General features: G+C 35.7%; 1 pseudogene; it reads left to right on the forward strand.

Annotated features, from left to right (window-relative positions):
* The first annotated feature begins 1,200 nt into the window (after positions 1-1,200).
* Positions 1,201-1,287, forward strand: LOC130837580 (U5 spliceosomal RNA; annotated as a pseudogene).
* The last annotated feature ends 6,623 nt before the right edge of the window (positions 1,288-7,910 follow it).

The following is a 7,910-nucleotide window of genomic DNA, read 5'->3' on the forward strand; positions in this document are numbered from 1 at the left end:
TTACCTACACGTTCTCACAAGTAAATTTAAACACAGCTAAGCCGTTTGGCAAGGATTGAAGATTTTCTCATTTTAATATCCATCTTGATCTAGATAAAGCATAGATATAGAGGTGTGTATTTGTATTTTGCATGTGCTTGTAAACATACAAATTTGTATGTATGAACGGATTTTTAGTAGTTAGTATTTGACTTCTTTTTCACGTTAATATAAACAATTCTGAATGATAACTTTACTCATATTATGGTATCTGTCCATGGCTTTCCTTTACCAGTGTTGATTATGGTATCAATGAAGTTCAGGTTTGCCACATACACTTGTGCAAGGTTAGTGTCATGCAATTTGGGGAGGTTCAATTCACATCCACAATCAACACGGATAAGTATATTTGTTACAGCATCTCCTGGCAAAAGGCAATGAGGGTCCAAATATAACAAAAGGTTTTTCTAATTAATACAAAGGTATGATTTGAGCTGGATTTTCTTTCGCTAGAATTTCAAAGTAGTTTATAAACCTATTTTATACATGTACCTATAAACACATACTTTTACTTCATCTCAAGAAAATAAATGTAGGATATTTAGAATGCAGACTATTTAATGCCATTGAAATTATATTGGCAAATGGAAACATATAATGCACAGGTAAATAGAAAAATAGAATCAATTGTAAAAAGTATTATCCATTAAGTCAAGGGTTGCAAATTCTTTCTGTAAAGACAAAGTTGATAAATATTTTAGGTTTTGTCTAGCAGACCGTAGTCTGCTGCTCCCTGCTCTTGGTATTGGAATTATATTATTTTTATTGTTCATTTATTACTCTTTTCTAAATGTTCAAATTGACAGTCATAGTCATATACTGGTTTCCTAGTATAATATTAAAAATTAGTAATATTTGGCGCAAATTTTCTGTTTATGATACTAACAAAAATCAGACTATTTAGCTATTAAAAATAGTTAATATACAACATAAATGATCACTTCCTGCATTTTTGAGGGTATAATTCAATGATGCATTTGAAAGTTGTTTCTTCAGCAAAAAAAAAAAAAAAATCTTGTTTATTAGCATCATTTAATCCTTTGGGCTTTCACAAAAACTTTTTTATCCACACATAATTCTACTGCTCATGTTATGCAGAAAATTGGAACACATTTTCATGTGCTAAATGCACTTCACACAGATTCTTAAAAGTCAATCTGGATACTCTGGTTCTCTTCAAATCGAATAAATCTTTTGCCTTTTACTAAAGATTTCCATGGGGAAAAGTCAATCTGGGATGGATCAGTAGTACTGGAAAGAAAAGCAGACATGGAGAAATGGCAGATAAGAAGTGTTAATCTCTGAAAGCTCATGAATTTTCTCCTCAGACGGAGCTTGTCAGACAAACCTTGGTTCATACAGTGAATACGATACTTCCTATAAAATGTGACTTAGTCCTTACCTCACTTTCCTGAGCGGCAGTTTTGTCAGCGCAAGATGGTGATCGTTAACCCCAGCTTGTATATTTGTTGCTATGATAAAAATGCCATTCAGCTATCCTTGCTGGATCTCTAGCACAACAGGCATTAACCCGAAATAACGTGGTTTAATCCTTTCCTGTCTTTTCCCTCTTTTCAATTCCAGATTGATTTCAGGGCAAATTTAGACACTCATAGCATAATGTTCTATAATTTCATTAGAATTCTCTATTAACAGTTCATATGAAAGTTTTTAGTACAGTCTTCTCCAAGTCCACTCATCAATAGTCTGTAAAGTTATTTAATCTGCAGGAAGAGCCACCTCCCGCCCCCTCCCCGCCACCACACACACACTCCAGATAATAGTCAATTTAAAATTATTATTGGAGTATAGTTGCTTTACAGTGTTCTGTTAGTTTCTCACTGTACAGCAAAGTAAATCAGTCATATGTTTACATTTATCCCCTCTTTTTTAGATTTCCTTCCCATTTTGGTCACCATAGAGCATTGAGTAGAGTTCCCTGTGCTATACAATAGGTTCTCAATAATTATCTATTTATACATAGTATTAATAGTGTATATATGTCAGTCCTAATCTCCCAATTCATCCCACCCCCCTTTCCCCCTTGGTAAGTGTAAGTTTGTTCTCTATGTCTGTGACTCTATTTCTGCCTTGCAAATAAGCTTATCTCTATCATTTTTCTAGATTCCACATATAAGTGATACTAAATGATATTTGCTTTTCTCTTTCTGATTTCCTTCACTCTGCATGACAGTATCCAGGTCCATCCATTTCTGCAAATGTCACTATTTCATTCCTTTTTTATGGCTGAGTAATATGCCATTGTATATATGTACCACATCTTCTTTATCCATTCCTCTGTCAATGGACATCTAGGTTGCTTCCATGTCCTGGCTATCGTAAATAGTGCTGCAATAAACATCGAGGTGCATGCATGCTTCTGAATTATGGTTTTCTCTGGGTATATGCCTAGGAGTGGGATTGCTAGGTCATATGATAACTCTATTTTTAGTTTTTTAAGGAACCTCCATACTGTTCTCTGTAGTGACTGTACCAATTTACATTCCCTCCAACAGTGTAGGAAGGTTGATAACAGTCAATTTTAATTAAAGTGTGCAGAAAACTCTCAGCCTCAAAACTTCAGGTCAGAAGGCTATGGATTTAGTTGCTATGCTCTGCCTTTGCTTCTCCATCTGGCTGCCAGTTTCCTGACCATCAATGTAGCTCAGTCAGAACAACTTTGTTTCTGCTTTCGCTCCTTGCCCCACAGCACTGAACAATCTGCCTCCTACACACCTGCTCTATCACTCAGGAGTGGACTCTGCTCCCATAAAACTGACCATGGCCTGACACTTTCTGCAAAATGACTCATCATATACAATGATACGAAAGCTATTTGGCCTGAATGATAAATATCTACTTCTGTGTGCTTACCTATATGTCTGAGTCGAATTAAACTATAATGGCCAAATTCTCTACTACGATTTGGGAAAGAAATATCCAACTTCCAGAGGCAAGTCTTCCCGGGACCATTTTCTCCAAGCCATATCTTGCCCATTCTGACTCATTGCCTCTCTATGAACCATTCCCATTACAGGCTTTACTAAGTAATCACCAAATAATTTCTCTGTCATTTTAGAATAGGTCTATCAAGCAATATGAATAAAAGAAGAGATCTAGAAAATGATGAGTGGTCCAGCCATTTTCTTCCCTTCCATTTTCTTTCCCTAGTATTTTAAAAGATCCTCTCTCACAGAAAAAAAATAGTGTTTTAATTATAATGTGAATAATATAGCTGACGAGTTCCATGAAAACTATTACCATTTGAACACGGTTTTTAATCCCTCTTTTTATTTATGTGTTTGAGGAAGAACAAAATATTTTCTAGCTCTCATTCATATTCAAAGGTTATTCTTTATTTATTTAAATATATCTTTGGTGGTAAATTCTTTATGACATGCTACCACTTAAAAAGACGTGATGTAGATAAATAAGAAGCTATATTGCTATGAGAGTTACTCTAATAGAAAAATACATATTTTTAAAAACCTGCCCTCAAGAACTGAAATTACAGGCAGGATAATTTAAAAATTGCATGTATTCATGCTTTTTAGAAAACTGTTTGATTTTAAAATTAGCCTCAATTCAACCGTGATGTTTTCTAACTAGTATTGCTTATCAAGTTTTTAAGTTTCAAAATCCTAATATAAATATGAAAATAATAATGGCCAAATAACAGGATTGTTGTAATCATGAAATTAAATAAATAGTTGTGCTTGCTTCTATATACCTATATAACACTATCTGATAGATAGTAAGTATACAATAAAGTATAATTTTCTACCTTTGTTCTAGTTCACTTGTAGCTTCAAAAACAATTTCAAATGTTTTATGACAAGTTCCTCTACCTGGCCATTTGAAATGATGGTGGAGTGTCGCTTAAGTAGATACAATGTCTATGAAAATATATTGAAGTGTTATTGCCAATAGCCAGTTTTATGTAGTTGATCCACTTCATTCTATTCCAGCTGAAGTCACTGGGTGAGAAGTTTCAGGTGTGTAGACTCAGAGAATGATAGTAATCAAATCTAGAAATTATAAAGCTAGGAACATCTGTGGCTTGCTCTGCATTCCTGGGATGAGGTTGCGACCTCCATGTCAACTGCAGGTGCAGATTTATTCCATTTGCTCCAAAATGAAAATTGATTCTCTCTTTTCCCATCACAACACATCATGTAGCAAATTGCATCTTGACTTAGAGCTGGGTTGAGTCAGAGGTTTCTACTAATGTGCACATCTGAGGGAATTTATGACAGAAGACTAAGCTGATGTATGCCTATTGGCAAAGTAGAATTTAGCACTCCACTCAGGAAAGGCAGCTCAGTTTTAAGCACTACAAAGGTTTGTACGTCGGACATATTCCTTAGTTATAGCAGTCTATAAAATTTGCCATTGCTAAATAATATTACTGGAGATAATCTTTAAAATCAATTTATTATTTAAATATAGAGTTCTTTTACTGAAATTTGTGGATTTATTTCTAACATGGAAAGGTTGTCAAAGTTGTATGTAATTTTGGTTCTCTTCTTACTTCCAGAAGGAAAAGTTTCTACCAGAAAGTATTTTCAGATAATTTCAGATTATATTCTCGAGGCTATCATCTAGATTTTTACGGTGATAATTTTCAAATGAGAGTTAGCATTTGTGACCAAAACAGGGGTGGGGCAGATGTCTATTTGGGCATCTTTTTGAAACACTCTGTGAACTGTTCTGTCTGAATCCATGTTTCTCTTCTCTCTTTTTCTCCATTTGATTTCAAAATTGTTCTTCTCCTCTTGCATCTTGATGAGGTTGTCATTAAAAACAGTGATGTTGTTAATGCCAACATATCTATTCATTAATTCACACATTATTTCTTGCATTCATTCAATCATTCAATGTTTATTAAGCAATTACATCATGTCAAGGGAAGACCTAATGGATGTGAAATTAAAAGATGAATAAATTCATATTTTGGCTTAAATAAGTTTATGTTTGAGCCTGTGAGCAGAGTTTATATTTAAATAATGTGATCCTTAAAAACTGTTGATATCGGCTTCCAGATAGAATGAAGGAAGAGGGACTAAATCTACCCTCCAACCTTAAACAACTAAAATATTTAGCAAATACATGACACAAAGTTTTCAAATTTTGGAGAACTGGAACACCAGACAGTTATCCCTGAGACAAACAAATCAAGAATGTGAGGCTTACAATTGCCCCGGATTCAGATTGGAGAGAGTTTTCAAGCCACAAAATAGGGAAATAGAGAAACTTAAACTGAGGCTAATACTTTTGTTGAGTAAACAGTTTCATACTTGCAGAAGGAAAGCAGCCAGAATCATGGGCTGAGTACTAAGGGAAATGCTCTACAGAGAGAGAACTGTACAGAAAGAAATATCTAGAGATGTTGCGAGGGTGTCCCCTTGAGTGTTGAGTTGAATACTGCTCAGCATATGCATGTGAAGAAACTATTGGAGGCTGAGGAAAGAAGCACTGGAAAGAAAACAGATCAGCGTCCTCTAGAGCTTACATCCAAGACCTGTGAGTCAACGTCAAACCTTATATACATAACACATGTATTATCTCAATGGAATCAAATACGTTTCATCATGAGACCCACATGTAGATAATCCACTGTTCTTGACTAAGGTGCCCTGGGAAAATTAAAGGAGAAAGGATAACATTTTCAACAAATAGTATTGAATCAATTTTATAGTTATATGGGAAAAAAAAACTTCCCCAGTAAACCACAGACATAATATTTGAACATTCCACAAAGGAAGATATACAAGAGGCCAATGAGCCTATGAAAATGTGTTCAATGTTATTCATCATTAAGTAAATGCCAACTAAATCTTTAAAAGTGTATCATCCCTTTAGAGCCACTAGAATGGCTAACACTGAAATGACTGATGATGCCAAGTGTTAGTAAAGATGCTGAGCAACTGATCTTTTCACACATTACTGATGGGTCTGTAATATGATAAAATAGCAATGGGAAATATGGATAATAGTTAAAACTACTATGCTGAGGGCTTCCCTGTTGGCACCGTGGTTAAGAATCTGCCTGCCAATGCAGGGGACATGGGTTTGAGCCCTGGTCCAGGAAGATCCCACATGTCACAGAGCAAATAAGCCCATGCACCACACCTACTGAGCCCACGCACCACAACTACTGAAGTTCGTGTGCCTAGAGCCTGTACTCCACAATAAGAGAAGCCACCGCAATAAGAAGCCTCCGCACTGCAATGAACAGCAGACTTCTCTCTCCGCAACTACAGAAAGCCTGCGTGCAGCAGTGAAAACCCAATGCAGCCAATAAAATTAATTAAATAAATAAATAAATAAATAAAGTTTTTTTAAAAACTACTATGCTGAGCAAAATAAGCCAGATTCAATCAGTACGTACTGTATAATTCCATTTAATGAAAATTTAGAAAAATCATAAGTAGTCTATAATGACAGAATAAGATTAGTGGTTTCCTGGGGGTGGAGTTGTGAGTATGCTGGGGTTGAATTGTGTCCCCCCCACCTTAAAGAATATGTTGAATTCCTAACTCCCAGTAGTTGTGCGTATGACCTTACTTGGAAGTGGGAACTTTGCAGATGTAATCAAATAAAGATGAGGTCATACTTGATTAGGGTGAGGCCTCATTCAATAGGACTGGTGTCCTTAAAAGAAGAGAAAACAGAGATGTATGAAGGAGAATGTTATGTGAAGACACAGAGGCACACAGACACAGAGGGAAGCTGGCCTTGGAAAGATGAAAGCATAGATTGGGGTTAGGCTGCCACAAGCCAAAGAATGCTTGGGGCTACCACAACCTGGAAGAGGCAAGGAAGGCTCTTTCTCTAGAGGTTTTGAAAAGCGCATGGCACTGACATACCTTGATTCTGCACTTATACCTTCCAGAGCAATAAGAGAATACATGTATCTTGTCTTAAGCCATCAGTTTGTGGAACTTTGTTACAGCAGCCTAGGAAACAAATGCAGATTTGATTGTTTGAAATGGAGCACAGGTATCTTTTTTCAATTTTTATTTTTCTAAGTTGTGTTGAAATGCATATTACATAAAACTTACCTTCTTAACTGTTTTTAAGTGTATGGTTCAGTGGCATTAAGTTCATTCACATTGTGCAATTTTCGCTGCCATTCATCTCTAGAACACTTTTCATTGTGCAAAACTGAAACTACGTACACATTAAACTACCAATTTCCATTCCTTCCTACCCCCTAGTCCCCGGCAACCACCATTCTACTTTCTGTCTATAAATGTGATTACCCTAGGTATGTCTAGGTAGATTCATACAGTATTTGTCTTTTTGACTAGCTTATTTCACTTAGCAGAATGCCCAAAAGGTTTGTCCAAGCTGTAGCATTTGTCAGAATCCCAGTGCTTCGTGAGGCTGAATAATATTCCATTTTGTGCATATACCACATTTTTAAAACCCTTTCATGAGTTGAAAGGGTTGCTTCTATCTTTCACCTATTGTAAATAATGCTGCCATTAACATGGGTATACAAATATCTCTTCAAGACCCTGCTGTCAGTTCTTCTGGCCGTATATCCAGAAGTGAAATTGTTGGATCATATGGGGACCCAGGTATCATTTTGTGTTGATGAAATATTCATTCTCTTGATGTTGTTTGTAGAGACAGATTTGCGTATGTTTGTCATAATTTGATAACACTATCAATTAAAATAAGTATCCTTCACTTTACATGAATTGCAAAGATTTGATTAATACAATGGTAAACCCAATTTGCAGAGGATGTAAGTCATATGTATTCCCTCACATTGCTGGTGTGAGTATAAAATTGTTACTAGAGTTTGGAAAAAAGATTTGCTCTTTCTAATTAAGAACTACACTTAAGCCTACCCCATCACC

This window comes from Hippopotamus amphibius, chromosome 15 (genome assembly GCF_030028045.1).
Source record: "Hippopotamus amphibius kiboko isolate mHipAmp2 chromosome 15, mHipAmp2.hap2, whole genome shotgun sequence".
Taxonomy (NCBI): domain Eukaryota; kingdom Metazoa; phylum Chordata; class Mammalia; order Artiodactyla; family Hippopotamidae; genus Hippopotamus; species Hippopotamus amphibius.